Raw genomic sequence first — 15,149 nt, forward strand, 5'->3', positions numbered from 1 at the left:
CGCATGCGTCAGCGGTGATGTCTTCAAGCAGGCTCCGCACACTCACTTCAGCTGGGGGGGGACTCTTGTAACCCATAATGCAAACATATATTCTTAATAATAAATTGACCATAGAAACACCTAGAATATGAAATGCAGTCTTATGGCCTAATGCATGGCAGTATAGAAAGCTGAGGGCGTATGATTATTGTTGTGGTAAACGAATGCCCCCTATTTTATAAAGTAGTACAATCCACTGTGAGGCAAGACCTGAAAGACTACAGCTGGTGTAGGAATTGCGCCACCTAACGGCATTTTATCAGATGACACCAATAGGAATTTAAAGGCGCCTTCGACCTTCTGAAAAAGATGTCATAAATGCACAAAGATAAATAAAAAAATATGCATTTATTTCATTTTGATAAGAATATCGGATGAATGATCATTTACTTTTATTGGAAATGGTAGTCTCACATTGAAAATGAAGAGGGTACTAAACTTACGAAAATTCTCGTATGAAAGAAAAGAATTTTGAAAGTGATGTCATGTATTGTATTGTATTGTATTTGTATAGTATTTTTGGACAACTATTGTACTGATTAAACAAAGATTGTACAATCTGGTATCATATGAGAAAAAGTTTCGTGCTTGTCCCTTTGGATATTGTCCCATGAATTGTCATGATTGGCTCTTGAAAGCTATGTACTAATAATCAGATTATCGGACGATCGGCCCTCGTATGAAAATTTTCATACGATTTTCTTAACGTGTGTATGGGCCATTGCGCTTGCCCATTTTTCTGCTTTCAACACATCCACTTCAGGGACAATATGTTCACTTGCTGCCCAATATATTCTACAGATTTTCAGATGCCATTGTCACCAGATAACCAATTTGATTCACTTTACCTGTCAGCAGGGCCAGTGCTAGACTATTTTTCTCCCTAGGCAAGACCAGCTACTTGCACCCCCTCCCAATAAAACCCAAAAAACTTCACCTGTAGTTTTACTTCACCCCTCCTAGCACACATCCTCTTTCCCCTCAAATTTTCCACCTTAGCACAAATACTCTCCCCCAAATTCCCCCTATAAGCATAAATCCCCCCCCATATCCCCCCTCCTAACATAAATCCCCCCAATCTCCCCTCATAGCATAAATCCCCCCAATCCCACCTCCTAGCACAGCCCCCTCCAAACTACCCTTCCCGGCACAAAGCTTTCCTCTACACCCAAAATCCCTATCCTGGCACAAACTCCCAAACTCCTCCCTCCTAGCATGTCTGCTCCAAATCCCGCCTCCTAGCACAATTCCCCCCCAATCCCCTTCCTAACACAAATCCCCCATCCCCCTCTCCTAGCACACATTTCTTTCCAATCCCCTTTCCTAGTACAAATTCCCCCCTCCCCCCAAATTCTCCCTCCTAGCACACCTGCCAATCCCCCTCTCCTATCACAAATTCCCTCAGTCCCCCCTTCTAGCACAAATTTCCACTCCTAACACAAATCCCCCCAATCCTCTCTCGTATCACAAATCCACTCAAACCCCTCTCCTAGCACAAATCCCCCCCTTCTAGCACAAATCCCTCCAATCCTCTCTCGTAGCACAAATCCCCCTTCTAGCACAAATCCCCCAATCCTCTCTCCTAACACAAATCCCCCCAATCCTCTCTCCTAACACAAATCCCCCCAATCCTCTCTCCTAACACAAATCCCCCCAATCCTCTCTCCTAATACAAATCCACCCAAACCCCTCTCCTAGCACAAATCCCCCCTTTCTAGCACAAATCCCCCCAATCCTCTCTCCTAACACAAATCCCCCCAATCCTCTCTCCTAATACAAATCCACCCAAACCCCTCTCCTAGCACAAATCCCCCCTTTCTTGCAAAAATCCCCCCAATCCTCTCTCCTAACACAAATCCATCAAAACCCCTCTCCTAGCACAAATCCCCCCTCCTAACACAAATCCCCCCAATCCTCTATCCTAATACAAATCCACCCAAATCCCTCTCCTAGTACAAATCCCCCCCTTATAGCACAAATCTCCCCTCCTAACACAAATCCCCCAATCCTCTCTCCTAACACAAATCCACCCAAACCCCTCTCCTAGCACAAATCCCCCCTTCCTAGGACAAATTCCCCCCAAATCCCCCCTCCCAGCATCACTCCTCTTCCATTAATCCCCCCACCTAGGACAAATTCCCCCAAATCCCTCCTTTAGCTAAACTCCCTCCAAATCACCCTTCCCAGCATAAAATCCTCCCACTTTACCCCAATCCCATCTCCCAGCATCACTCCTCTTCTATTAATCCCCCCACCTAGGACAAATCCTCCTCTAGCTAAAGTCCCTCCAAATCACCCTTCCCAGCATAAAATCCTCCCACCTTACCCAAATCCCCCCAAAGCCAGCCCATCTCAGCAGCCCCTAGATCCGGCCATGGCATAAAGTAGGAAAGCCAGTGGCTGTGGCTGCGCCCCTAGACGGCAGAGTGCCCTAGGCGGCTGCCTAGTTTGCCTAATGGTAGCACTGGCTCTGCCTGTCAGTGGTCATAATGTTATGGCTGATCATTGTATTGTAACATGCCATCCCTTTATTCCTGCACACTTGTTACTGAAAAGTCTACTTCAAATCACTCGGCTTGTCAGTGAACTGCTGTGAAGCTTGGTGTAATGTAGAAGGGAAGGCGATCCATGAGAAGTCATACTGATGGCTCTCTGATCATCTAGAATAGATCGTTCCCATCAGGATACAGGGGTGTAGGATCTCCTCCTGTAGCTAGGGGGCACTGTGACCCTCTTTTTGGCATAGAATCAGCTGGAAGCGGAGGGCGGTGCTTGTTACCACAGAGACGGGCAGCTAACGGCTATACATAGAGAGCGGACGGCGGAGAGTGAGGTAGGTGGGTGGCGGGGATTGTAGAATGTATGGAGGAGTGTACGTCGTACACGGGGCGCCGCACAGGGTGGCAGGCTGTCTGTACCGATCACTATCATCCCTAGCAGCCTCGTCCTGTCAGCGGTCTGTGTCCTACAAGGCGGCCGGATATCGGCTTCATACACCACTAGGACCCATCCCACTGGGCGCTGCGGCTGCTTCATTTAATGTACAACTGTAGGCAAAACTTTCAGATCAAGTAAGGGAGGGTTATATCCCCTGGCAGGTTTTTGTGTCTTCTGTGTTCCATTGGGGAGACTTCCCTTCACTTCCTGTCCCATAGCCAAAACAGGAAGTGAGAGGAAACTCCTTCAAAAATTGGGGGCCCCCAGAACTAGTGTCCTCACTACTGATGGGTTCTACTCCCTCCCCACTCTGTCCAAAACTGTGAGGTTTTACCTTTAGTCATGCTGTACAAGCAGGAGAAGCTATCTGGGAAGTATACACACGCTCTCTGGTTCCCGGATCCTGGGAAGTATACACACGCTTTCTGGTTCCCGGATCCTGGGAAGTATACACACGCTTTCTGGTTCCCGGATCCTGGGAAGTATACACACGCTTTCTGGTTCCCGGATCCTGGGAAGTATACACACGCTCTCTGGTTCCCGGATCCTGGGAAGTATACACACGCTTTCTGGTTCCCGGATCCTGGGAAGTATACACACGCTTTCTGGTTCCCGGATCCTGGGAAGTATACACACGCTCTCTGGTTCCCGGATCCTGGGAAGTATACACACGCTTTCTGGTTCCCGGATCCTGGGAAGTATACACACGCTTTCTGGTTCCTGGATCCTGGGAAGTATACACACTCTTTCTGGTTCCCGGATCCTGGGAAGTATACACACGCTCTCTGGTTCCTGGATCCTGGGAAGTATACACACGCTTTCTGGTTCCCGGATCCTGGGAAGTATACACACGCTTTCTGGTTCCCGGATCCTGGGAAGTATACACACGCTCTCTGGTTCCCGGATCCTGGGAAGTATACACACGCTTTCTGGTTCCCGGATCCTGGGAAGTATACACACGCTTTCTGGTTCCCGGATCCTGGGAAGTATACACACGCTCTCTGGTTCCCGGATCCTGGGAAGTATACACACGCTTTCTGGTTCCCGGATCCTGGGAAGTATACACACGCTTTCTGGTTCCCGGATCCTGGGAAGTATACACACGCTTTCTGGTTCCCGGATCCTGGGAAGTATACACACTCTTTCTGGTTCCCGGATCCTGGGAAGTATACACACGCTTTCCGGATCCTGGGAAGTATACACACGCTTTCCGGATCCTGGGAAGTATACACACGCTTTCTGGTTCCCGGGTCCTGGGAAGTATACACGCGCTTTCCGGATCCTGAGAAGTATACACACGCTTTCCGGATCCTGGGAAGTATACACACGCTTTCCGGATCCTGGGAAGTATACACACGCTTTCCGGATCCTGGGAAGTATACACACGCTTTCCGGATCCTGGGAAGTATACACACGCTTTCCGGATCCTGGGAAGTATACACACGCTTTCTGATTCCCGGATCCTGGGAAGTATACACACGCTTTCCGGATCCTGGGAAGTATACACACGCTTTCCGGATCCTGGGAAGTATACACACGCTTTCTGGTTCCCGGATCCTGGGAAATATACACACATTTTCCAGATCCTGGGAAGTATACACACGCTTTCCGGATCCTGAGAAGTATACACACGCTTTCCGGATCCTGGGAAGTATACACACGCTTTCCGGATCCTGGGAAGTATACACACGCTTTCCGGATCCTGGGAAGTATACACACGCTTTCTGGTTCCCGGATCCTGGGAAGTATACACACGCTTTCCGGATCCTGGGAAGTATACACACGCTTTCCGGATCCTGGGAAGTATACACACGCTTTCCGGATCCTGGGAAGTATACACACGCTTTCCGGATCCTGGGAAGTATACACACGCTTTCCGGATCCTGGGAAGTATACACACGCTTTCTGATTCCCGGATCCTGGGAAGTATACACACGCTTTCCGGATCCTGGGAAGTATACACACGCTTTCCGGATCCTGGGAAGTATACACACGCTTTCTGGTTCCCGGATCCTGGGAAATATACACACATTTTCCAGATCCTGGGAAGTATACACACGCTTTCCGGATCCTGAGAAGTATACACACGCTTTCCGGATCCTGGGAAGTATACACACGCTTTCCGGATCCTGGGAAGTATACACACGCTTTCCGGATCCTGGGAAGTATACACACGCTTTCTGGTTCCCGGATCCTGGGAAGTATACGCACGCTTTCTGGTTCCCGGGTCCTGGGAAGTATACACACACTTTCTGGTTCCCGGATCCTGGGAAGTATACGCACGCTTTCTGGTTCCCGGATCCTGGGAAGTATACACACGCTTTCCGGATCCTGGGAAGTATACACACGCTTTCCGGATCCTGGGAAGTATACACACGCTTTCCGGATCCTGGGAAGTATACACACGCTTTCTGATTCCCGGATCCTGGGAAGTATACACACGCTTTCCGGATCCTGGGAAGTATACACACGCTTTCCGGATCCTGGGAAGTATACACACGCTTTCTGGTTCCCGGATCCTGGGAAATATACACACATTTTCCAGATCCTGGGAAGTATACACACGCTTTCCGGATCCTGAGAAGTATATACACGCTTTCCGGATCCTGGGAAGTATACACACGCTTTCCGGATCCTGGGAAGTATACACACGCTTTCCGGATCCTGGGAAGTATACACACGCTTTCTGGTTCCCGGATCCTGGGAAGTATACGCACGCTTTCTGGTTCCCGGGTCCTGGGAAGTATACACACACTTTCTGGTTCCCGGATCCTGGGAAGTATACGCACGCTTTCTGGTTCCCGGGTCCTGGGAAGTATACACACACTTTCTGGTTCCCGGATCCTGGGAAGTATACGCACGCTTTCTGGTTCCCTGATCCTGGGAAGTATACACACACTTTCTGGTTCCCCGATCCAGCTCTCCTGCGTTTAATTATACGCGTGTCTGTGGATCCTAGATGCCTGATATTCTATCTTCTCTAAACACGGCTAAACTGAACCCATCTAAAATAAGCCATAAATGATACCATTTTCTCAATCATAAGGGCTCGTTCACACTTGGCTGTTTTACCAACGCTTGCCAAACGCCCCTATAGCGAATAGAAGAAAGTAAGTCTAAAAAAGAAAACTAATGTAGCCATCAGATTTAAGAATTGGTAATCTGTAATATAATGTTTGGGTTCAGTACTGCGTTAATTTGAATTGTACAAAAAAGTGATACTTCATGTCAGCCCAGAATGTTTTGCTGCTGTGCGATGATATGCAGTGCCTACCTGTGCACTGCTGTAAAGTGTCTGTATTTTACCGGAGCTCAGTGCACTGCTCCTCTGGGCTGCATTGTACAACAAACCGGGCACAAAGAAAACTACTGACTACTGATTATTTATCTGGTGCAGAAAAAAATCAGTCAAGGCGTCTTCATGCTGCCTCCCTGAGCTTTGGCCACAGCGCAGTGTACCTGCGCTTTTGGTGCATATTAGTTGCACTTTGTCATAGACTTCTATTATGTCCTTTGGTTTGGTCGCACTTCTGAAAGTGCACCAATACTGTGAGTACACTGTGAGCACAGTGAGGTAGTGTGAAAGTGTCGTCCTCGGGCTATATGTGAATGTTCCCTTAGAGAGACTGTGTAGCGTTTCAAGTTATGTTTATTAGACACGGGTGTAAACAAGAACATCTTGATGTAAATGTTTTCATAAGTGTCTGGTAATGTGTAAAAAAAAATCTAAATACTGAAAATAGACTCTTACTGTCGGTTCACACTGAATCCAACTTTGATATCAAGCAACTTCATTTGAAGTCACAGCAATTCAAAGCCGCATGTCAGTGCGACATGGCTGACATCTGTGCGACTTCATGCACAGATGTCTATGCAAGTCGCACCAGAAATCAAAAAAAATTATGTAGAAACATTTTTTTCAAATCGGTGCAGCACCACAAAGTCAGAGTTGCACCGATTTGAACTGTTCCATTGCCAACATTAGGGTGCAACTTGTCATGCGATTTGAAAATGTCAAATTGCACAACAGTTTGCACCATCGTGAACCAGGACTTAACTCCTTTATTAGGGGCGCATTCACACTTCTCTGTTCCTTTGTGTTGCATTAAAGTGCATTGCATTAAGGCAGCCCATCCATTTTTTAATTGACTGCCAAGGCCCAGGAACAGACAAAAAATGGACATGCAGCATTTTTTCTGCAACGCACAGTATTACATTACCATGTGTTTTGGTGTGTTGCAAAGCATGTGTGTCAGAACTGCATTGTACATGGGGGTGCCAAAACGCTAAGACATATAATGTGTGTTAACTAAATGCAACAAATCGCAAGTGTGTAAATGGGCCTTAAAGCGGAGTTCCACCCATTTTTACTAATTTACCTTATTCGATAGTCCCTGTGAAAAGAAGCACAAGTTGGAATTTTTTTTTTAATTTAATACATAACTTTTTATCCTCTTCAGTTCCGACCGCCTAGGCGATGACGTAGATAGGCGATTTGCAAGGTCTCCTGGGATGTCGTTTCCTGTATCCCAGGAGTCCTTTGGTTTCCTGTGCTCACGACGAGCCTTCCTTGCAGTGCTGTACAGGTTGCCTGACCGGGGTGGGAACTTCATCCATCCCCACCATTGCTATAGCAACCTGTACTGCACACGTCACGCCGAGCATTGTCTTTACTGTGCATGCGCGAGAACGAGTGTTGCATGCTGGGATAGCCAGCAGCACGAATTCAGGAAATAAAGATGCCCACAGCCATCTGCCTGCTTCACAGATCCTGGTAAACATGAACGATTTGCAAAATAATTACAAGTAATTACAATGATTTTAATATTGAATTATTCCAATTCTGAATGATATTTGTAATGTCATCGTGGATCTGCTTTTAAAAAAATTTTTTTAGGGGGACTGAAACTCTGCTTTAACCGCCTCCTTCCCGCCATATAGTAAAATGACGGATGCAAGGTGGTTCTCTCATTCTGGGAGGACGTCATATGACGTCCTCCCATTCTAACCGCGCGTGCGTGGCTCCCGGAGCACGCAGCACGGTGAGCGGCGGTGCGCTGTGTCCCTCGGACACAGCGAATCACTGATCCACGGAAAGAGCCGAAGATGTCGGCTCGGTCATGTGATCAGCTGTGTCCAATCACAGCTGATCACATGTAAACAGGGAAATGCCGGTTATCAGCATTTCTCTCCCCACGAGCTCTCACGTTGACAGCTCGTGAGGAGAGGAGAGCCGGTAATCGGCCTTCCTCGGAGGGGACATGTACACAGATCATCAGAGCACTGATGATCAGTGTGCCCTGATGATCTGTGTAGCCCCAGCAGCGCCACCTGGCAGTGTCCATCAGTGCCAGCTCTCAGTGCTCATCCATGCCACCTGCCAGTGCCCATCAGTGCCACATTTCAGTGCCCATCTGAGCTGCCGTTCAGTGTCACCCATCAGTGCCAGTCAGTGCCACCTATCAATGCCAGTCAGTGCCACCTATCAGTGCCGCCTATCAGTGCCAGTCAGTGCCGCCTATCAGTGTGCATCGTGCTGCCTATCAGTGCCTGTCAGTGCCGCCTAACAGTGCCACCTAACATTGCCAGTCAGTGCCGCCTATCAGTGCCAGTTAGTGCCGCCTATCAGTGCCGCCTTTCAGTACCCATCAGTGATGTCTGTCAATGCCCATCAGAGCCACCTACCAGTTCCTTCTCATCAGTGCCCATCAGTGCCACCTATCAGTGTCCATCAGTGCAGCCTATCAATGCCCATCAGTGCAGCCTCATTAGCGCACATCAGTGAAGAAGAAAAATCACTTATTTACAAAGTTTTATAACAAAAACTAAGAAAAAAACTTTTTTTTTTGTTGAAAATTTTCAGTGGTTTTTGGTTTGTTTAAGAAAAAATAAAAAACCCAGAGGTGATTAAATACCACCAAAATAAAGCTCTATCTGTCACAAAAAAATGATAAAAATTTCATATGGGTACAGTGTTGCATGACCGCACAATTGTCATTCAAAGTGCAACAGCGCTGAAAGCTGAAAATTGGCCTGGGCAGGAAGGGGGTATAAGTGCCCTGTAGGCAAGTAGTTAAATCGGTCTTAGTGGTGGTGCTTAACTGTTCTTTGTCATAATGCAAGTCAATTAGTGTTTTGCTACATTAAATATAGCACTCCTTATGAGACTGGTACTTTATCTAATCCTGTTTCAGTAATTAGTGAGTTAGGCAGGCCATACATGATTCTTTTTCTTTAGTTCAACCAGTAGGTTGAATGAAAACAAATGAATAAATTCTCTGGTCCACACATTCAAGGTGGATGGGGGAATCTCTCCCATGGAGTCATTGTATTCTGACCATCAAGAATACACTCATCAGCACTGCTGGCTATAGCCAGCGGCACTGATCAAGCAAGAACGTGGTAAGTTGTTTTCTAGGTAGTAAATGTTGGATATGAATGACAGCTCATAAATCTGTACAAGCCTCCTATGGGATACCGTATTGATGTAGAGGTTGGTGGGAAGTACCACACAGCGCTCCAGGGTACACAAAATCTACATCTCCCAGAAATGTGGGAAGCTGGTTAATTCAGTGGAGCTTGTTAAAGTATAACTATGTTTTATGCAAAAGGGTTGACCCTCATGTGATCATCATCCAAGTAGATTACCAACCAGGTTAATGTGTAGTAGGTGTTGTACAGAACCCAGATCACGATTGCATGATTTTGTGAGGCTGGGCTCCATACAGATTTCACACTGCTTTTCCCTGAATGTTTGAATGGACTGTACAGACCTGTTCTATATGTGTGGTTTCCTGCAGTGTAATACATCAGATTTATTACAGGAGCAGGAAAAGGAAATCTTTTCATTTCTACGTGGTCTTTTCACAGTACCATATTGTGGTGCTGCATAGTAACATAAATGTTTTTCAGCAGTAATATTGGTGACATAGAAAACCTAGAGTAACACAAATGCATGTGGTTTGGGATTACTGTACATTATTCAAAACAATTTATTTACTGATTTTTTGATGAGTTGCCTTGGATAAGCAGTTCCTATAATGTATGGTGTTATTACATTGTTTGCTGTAAGAAGTTAGGAGAGAAGCGACAAGCAGGTTGGCTTTTAAGATCCCTTGGCCCTCAACTGATCACACAAGGGCTCTGCTTGTTGTTTTCCACAGGCTTAGCCTTTTGTTGTCATTAATTGCCTAGAAACCTCCAACAGCTAGTTGCTTGCATGAATTTTCCACATCCTAGCAACGCCTGCTGAATGATCAACTAGCCAGAATACAAAATGTTTGGTCTGCTGCTCTAAACAGGATTATCAACAAAATTCTGAAGCATTTGCTGTCATATATCCCCCTTTCCCACGCAGACAGTCCTCCCGGTATTAATAGTTATGTTCAATATTTCATTTTATGTAGTAAGATATTAGATAGTTTCTGGAGTCAGATTTGTTTCCAATTGGTGAATCATATTTACAGTGGGGATCGAAAGTTTGGGCACCCCAGCTAAAAATTTGTATTAATGGGCATAAAGAAGCCAAGGAAAGATGGAAAAATCTCCAAAAGGCATCAAATTACAGATTAGACATTCTTATAATATGTCAACAAAAGTTAGATTTTATTTCCATCATTTACACTTTCAAAATAACAGAAAACAAAAAAATGGCGTCTGCAAAAGTTTGGGCACCCTGCAGAGTTAATATCTTGTACTGCCCCCTTTGGCAAGTATCACAGCTTGTAAACGCTTTTTGTAGCCAGCCAAGAGTCTTTCAATTCTTGTTTGAGGTATCTTTGCCCATTCTTCCTTACAAAAGTCTTCCAGTTCTTTGAGATTTCTGGGCTGTCTGACACGCACTGCTCTTTTAAGGTCTATCTATAGATTTTCAATTATGTTGAGGTCAGGAGATTGTGAAGGCCATGGCAAAACCTTCAGTTTACACCTCTTGATGTAATCCCCCGTGGATTTCAAGGTGTGTTTAGGATCATTATCCATTTGTAGAAGCCATCCTCTCTTTAACTTCAGCTTTTTCACAGATGGCATCAAGTTACCATCCAAAATTTGCTGAAATTTTATTGAATCCATTTTTCTTTCTACTCGTGAGATGTTCCCTGTGCCACTGGCTGCAACACAACCCCAAAGTATGATTGATCCAACCCCATGCTTAACAGTTGGACAGAGGTTCTTTTCATTAAATTCTGTGCCCCTTCTTCTCCAAACGTACCTTTGCTCATTCCGGCCAAAAAGTTCAATTTTAACCTCATCGGTCCACAGAACTTGTTTCCAAAATGCATCAGGCTTGTCTATATGTTCATTTGCAAAGTTCAAACGATGATTTTTGTGGTGAGGACGTAGAAGAGGTTTTCTTCTGATGACTCTTCCATGAAGACCATATTTGTACAAGTATCTCTTTATAGTGGAATAGTGTACCACAACTCCAGTGTCTGCCAGATCTTTCTGGAGGGATCGTGCAGTCAAACGTGGGTTTTGAATTGTTTTTCTCACAATCCTGTGAGCTGTTCTGTCTGATATTTTTCTTGGTCTTCCAGATCTTGCTTTAACTTCCACTGTTCCTGATGACTGCCATTTCTTAATTACATTCCGAACAGAGGATATTGACATCTGAAAACGCTTTGCTATCTTCTTATAGCCTTCTCCAGCTTTGTGAGCGTCAACTATTTTCAGTTTCAGTTTTCTAGACAACTGCTTAGAAGAACCCATGGTGCTGATTGTTGGGGCAAGGTCAGATGAGTCTGGGCATTTAAAACCTTTGAGATTGACATCACCTGGTCTTCACAGACGATGATTGAGAACAATCCATGACACTGGCAGGTCTCAGCTTTGCAAAGGGGGCAGTGCATGCTATAAATTCTGCAGGGTGCCCAAACTTTTGCAGATGCCATTTTTTTGTTTTCTGTTACTTTGAAAGTGTAAATGATGGAAATAAAATCTAACTTTTGTTGACATATTATAAGAATGTCTAATCTGTAATTTGATGCCTTTTGGAGATTTTTCCATCTATCCTTGGCTTCTTTATGCACATTAATACAAATTTTTAGCTGGGGTGCCCAAACTTTCGATCCCCACTGTATGTTTTGACTTACATTGGCATAATGAACATTGTTACTTATTGCCAGGTGTGCTCACTCATCTAACATTGCTAGTAGCTTTCATGACTACAAATGCAACATTTTATCAGTTTGTGAGGCCTTTCTGTGCTCAGTTGAGCCATTCTGTATAGGCTGTGTCAAATGGGTAATATATCTGCAGCAAGCCTCTATTTTTTAATTTCTTGCTTAGGAAATCATAGTCATTTTGTAATGTGTGTGTCTACAGTATCTCACAGAAGTGAGTCCACCCCAGGGGCGGACTGACCATTTGGAAACTCGGGCACTGCCCGAGAGCCCAGGGTCAGTAGGGAGCCTCATGAGATGCTCCTGGTACCTTTTTCATAGGCTTTTTTGAGTTTGGGCAAGGACACAGGGGCCCATGATCCTCTATTGCCCGGGGGCCCCATGAGTTGTCGGTCCACCCCTCACATTTTTGTAAATATTTTGTTATATCTTTTCATGTGACAACACTGGAGAAATGACACTTTGCTACAATGTAAAGTAGTGAGTGTACTTTAAGTCTTTTTCCCCATTAAGGATTGGCAGCTTTGGGGAGGGGGGGGAGCGGGTACCCAAATTTTACAGGTACCCGCTCCCACTTCCACTGCGATCACCTAAGGTGATCGGAAGCGGAAGTTCTCCCCCTCCCCCTCCTTCCTCCCCATAGTCTTCTGGGACACGTGACAGGTCCCAGAAGACTGTGGGGCCTTTCACAAAGCGCAGCGCTTCTCACATATGTGCAGCTTGCGGCTTCACAGCCAGGTGCCCACACTGAAGATGCCGGCGCCAGGGAGAGAAGATGGCCGGTGAAGCCAGCGGTGGTGAGGACACCGCTGGACCATGGGACAGGTAAGTGCCTGTATTTTAAAAGTTAGCAGCTACAGTTTTTCTAGCTGCTGACTTTTGTTTTTTTTTTTCAGGTGGAACTCCGCTTTAACCCTCTTGGGCATGGAGTTCACCAGAGCTTTACAGGTTGCCATTGGAGTCCTCTTCCACTCCTCCATGATGACATCACGGAGCTGGTGGATGTTAGAGACTTTGCACTCCTCCACCCTTCGTTTGAGGATTCCCCAGGTGATTGTAGCCGTATTTGTGTACTTGCGACAGAAACAATTGAGTACTGACGTGATACTTTTTTATTTGCACTAACATACAATTTTGAGGACAAGCTTTCGGGGTATGTCCCACAGATGCTCAATAGGGTTTAGGTCTGGAGACATGCTTGCTCAGTCCATCACCTTTACCCTTAGCTTCTTTAACAAGGCAGTGGTCATCTTGCAGGTGTGTTTGGGGTCATTCTCATGTTGGAATACTGCCCTGCGACCCAGTCTCGGAAGGGAGGGGATCATGCTCTGCTTCAGTATGTCACAGTACATGTTGGCATTCATGGTTCCCTCAATGAACTGTAGCTCCCCAGTGCTGACAGCATTCATGCAGCCCCAGACCATGACACTCCCACCACCATGCTTGACTGTAGGCAAAACACACTTGTCTTTGTACTCCTCACCTGGTTGCCGCCACACACGCTTGACACCATCTGAACCAAATCAGTTTATCTTGGTCTCATCAGACCACAGGACATGGTTCCAGTAATCCATGTCCTTAGTCTGCTTGTCTTCAGCAAACTGTTTGCAGGCTTTCTTGTGCATCATCTTTAGAAGAGGCTTCCTTCTAGGACGACGGCCATGCAGACCAATTTGATGCAGTGTGTGGTGTATGGTCTGAGCACTGACAGGCTGACCCCCCCACCCCTTCAACCTCTGCAGCAATGCTGGCAGCACTCATATGTCTATTTCCCAAAGACAACCTCTGGATATGACACTGAGCACGTGCACTCAACTTCTTTGGTCGACCATGGTGAGGCCTGTTCTGAGTGGAACCTGTCCTGTTAAACCGCCGTATGGTCTTGGCCACCATGATGCAGCTCAGTTTCAGGGTCTTGGCAATCTTCTTATAGCCTAGGCCATCTTTATGTAGAGCAACAATTCTTTTTTTCAGATCCTCAGAGAGTTCTTTCCATGAGGTGCCATGTTGAACTTCCAGTGACCAGTATGAGAGAGTGAGAGTGATAACACCAAATTTAACACACCTGCTCCCCATTCACACCTGAGACCTTGTAACACTAACAAGTCACATGACACTGGGGAGGTAAAATGGCTAATTGGGCGCAACCTGGACATTTTCACTTAGGGGGTGTACTCACTTTTGTTGCCAGCGGTTTAGACATTAATGGCTGTGTGTTGAGTTATTTTTAGGGGACAGCAAATTTACATTGTTATACAAGCTGTACACTCACTACTTTACATTGTAGCAAAGTGTCATTTCTTCAGTGTTGTCACATGAAAAGATACAATAAAATATTTAAAAAATGTGAGGGGTGTACTTCATTAGACCAAAATAGTTTTAATGAAACACTGATACATAGGGGTTTATTTACTAAAGCTGGATAGCGCAAAATCAGGCCCACTTCTACATAGAAGTCAATCGGCTTCCAGGTTTTATTGCCAAAGCTTAATTGAACAAGCTGTGGTTAGAAGCTGATTGGTTTCTATGTAGAAGTGAGTCTGATTTTGTACTGTCCAGCTTTAGTAAATAAACCCCATAGACTTTCATTGTGCATGTGTTTTTTTTTTAATGTCAGTCTTTTCAAAACTATCACTCTTTTGGATGCTTCTTGTACCCATTGGGGCTATAACATTTCTCACCAGTTTTCTACACACTCTGTTCCAATGCCATGGATTTTCAATGACCCTGATGCTTTTTTTTTGTAAGCTAGAATGAATGGGAATGCGCATACAAACAATCTGGTCCCATGATAATGTATTTTACAGGGAGGCAAACGTCACAGTGGTCTTGCTTTGAGGCCACCCATAGACTTTAGTGAACATTCAGGCATGCAGGCATGATGTGACTGCTAACAGAGAGACTGTCTGTAAAGAACTCTATGCTTGGCAAGTCTGTGCTGAGGAGTCAGTATGCTGCTGGTACCGAGTAGCTTTTGAAGCATGTTTTCTAATCTGTGTTAATCAGTTTTATTTAATTATTCCCATGTAAACATGTATTTGAACTCTAATAATC

At 45.5% G+C, this 15,149-nt stretch overlaps 1 protein-coding gene across 6 annotated transcripts in view; it reads left to right on the forward strand.

The window, feature by feature from the left end:
- Positions 1-2,796: 2,796 nt before the first annotated feature.
- Positions 2,797-15,149, forward strand: part of CSPP1 (centrosome and spindle pole associated protein 1) — a 121,403-nt gene continuing 109,050 nt past the window's right edge. For all 6 annotated transcript variants that reach the window (XM_089654272.1, XM_089654276.1, XM_089654274.1 and 3 more), the window contains exon 1: positions 2,797-2,872. The gene's annotated coding sequence lies outside the window, so the exon portion shown is untranslated. The remainder of the gene's footprint in view (positions 2,873-15,149) is intronic.

Source organism: Staurois parvus, unplaced genomic scaffold (genome assembly GCF_062004578.1).
Source record: "Staurois parvus isolate SC_StPar_1 unplaced genomic scaffold, SC_StPar_1.0 ptg000748l, whole genome shotgun sequence".
Classification (NCBI taxonomy): Eukaryota; Metazoa; Chordata; class Amphibia; order Anura; family Ranidae; genus Staurois; species Staurois parvus.